Source organism: Eretmochelys imbricata, chromosome 13, assembly GCF_965152235.1.
Source record: "Eretmochelys imbricata isolate rEreImb1 chromosome 13, rEreImb1.hap1, whole genome shotgun sequence".
NCBI lineage: Eukaryota > Metazoa > Chordata > Testudines > Cheloniidae > Eretmochelys > Eretmochelys imbricata.
The window spans coordinates 26,215,498-26,217,771 of record NC_135584.1 but is presented as its reverse complement, the minus strand read 5'-3'; positions in this window follow the sequence as shown (position 1 = coordinate 26,217,771).

Genomic DNA, 2,274 nt, shown 5'->3' with positions numbered 1-2,274 from the left:
GCGTGGCCCAATACTGGCTCATGTAGATGCTCCCTTGGGCTCCCCACACCTGTGCCTGAGAGTCCACATATGCTGTGCTGGATGCAGGTATAAAGCTGCTTAGAGGCGTATATTTGTGTCCACACTGCCACTATAGGTATGAGACATTAGTTCTACCATTACAGGGGTGGTATCTCAGGGTTCTGTGTATCACAGGGAGACACTCTAGGAACTGTTTTGTTGTGGGTTGTTGGTCCTGTCCCCACCTTGATGCAGTTGCTGATAGTAGTTCCTGATGGCAGTTCCTGACCACGTCACCCCTCCTTGTTATTCCCTACAAAACTGTGTAGAAGACATGGAGCAATGGGATGACGATGTGGTTCTACTCCTGCTCCTCATTGTGGGATAAATGGTCATGCAGTACAACAGGTGCTCAGTGTGGTGCTGGATAGAACTTGGGCAGCATTTACTGATCTGTCAAAGATGGCGGACCTTGAGGGTCAATGACAATTCATTTGGATTATACCGGACAGATAAGGTGAATGCCAATATAGCCACAGTAGGCCCTCGTGTGGAGCACTTAAACTTTTAACATGAGCTTATGACGGTTTGCTTTTGCAGTGGAGGGGATAGTATTGCAGCTATGGTGGTTTTGGACTTTTATTGTCAGCAGAGCTAGATGCAATCAATGGCTGTTACAGAGCACTGATCCCTGGTACAGTTTAAACTGCTTAAAGTCTTGGGGGCAGAAGGGAGATGCTTCTGTACAAGGTACTGGCAGATGTTGTTATTGACAGTATATTCCCCCTCTTGCTTGGTTACTCTTCTTGGGGTTTGATTTTCAACATGTTTGATAAAGCCACTAAGAGACTGATCAACCCCTTTTCTGTGTTTTAGGCATCTGCTATGTTGAAAAATAGTAGTATTTTTTAACGCACATAATGGCTACGCTGCACTGCCCCATCCCTCCCATGTATCCGTAGGACTTCAGAAAGATTTTAACACGGGGAAGAAGAGACTCAAATCATATTTGCATGATCATGGTGCCAGATTTTTACACACCATTCCTTTGTGTAGGAAGCTTGCAGCCCATTCCAGAACCCAAAGACACCTTCAGTTCGTCATCATTGGGAAGGAGGCCGCACACCCAGCGAAACAAAGCACAATTATTAGAAGTCTAAGGTAGAAGTTGTCATGGAAAGATCAACATATTTATAAACAAATTCACTGGTCACAATGGAGAACACTACAGCTTGCACCTGTCTCCTTCCCCTCATCAGAAGGGGTGAGCAACAGGGGAAGAGGACTCAGTGAAACCTGGGGACTTCTCTTGCAAGGAGCATCAGAGGCTGATTTTTGGTGGTATTCCAGGACTCCTGCAGGCTCAGCGTTCGCCTCCTGATTGGCCAGTTGGTTAATGCTCCAGTGCTCTACTCACACAGTGGTGAGTGAGGGGAGAACTGGGTTTCAGAGAGGCTTGTCCAGAGGGCGTGTACTGAAGGAAAAGGCACAATGTGCCACCGTAATAAAGAATTGACCACATGGGGCAGGTTGTTACAAATTGGCAATTCAGAAACATACTCAGAGGCACAGATAGCTTTGCTGAAAAGTGCCACATGGCAATACGTTCTCCTGCTGATCCTAAGCAAATTTTATCTTGTTCTGTCTGCAGCAAACAAGCTGAGTTTGGACAGATGCCGTTGGACACAATGCCCTCCTCCCAACAGAGCCAGAAACTGCCACAATAACTTAAACCTTCAAACACTGGGCCAGCCCTGGCATCTCCTTGATGCCTCCTGAGTTTTGGAACGCGGAGCCAAACTCCCTCCTCAACATTAATAACTTAATGATGGCAAGGGAGCCTCTCCACAGCTAAGGTTGCAACCACTTTTGATTGTAAGCTCTTAATTTATACTCGCTGTAACTTGGGCTTGGAAAATTACTTTGGCTGGAAATTGCCTGGTTTACTGTCAAGGTAAAGGAGATTCCTTCAGACTTTGCAGAAACAGACTCAGCTCAGGTGGTCTGAGTTACCAGTCACTGCAGAAACATACTTCTCTCTATTGTTTCCTTAGTCTATATATTGCAGTATGGCCCAGAAGCGCAAATTAGGCTCACTGTTCTAGGTGCAGCACAAATACAGATGAAGAGACAAAGCCACCATGCCAAGGGGGCTGCCATCTTCATTCCCTCCCCAAAGGGGACAAATGAGGCACAGAGGAAAGTTGTGGCAGACTCAGGAATAGAACTGGCACCTCAGCAGACCCCTTGCTATCCACTAGACAATGATGCTTC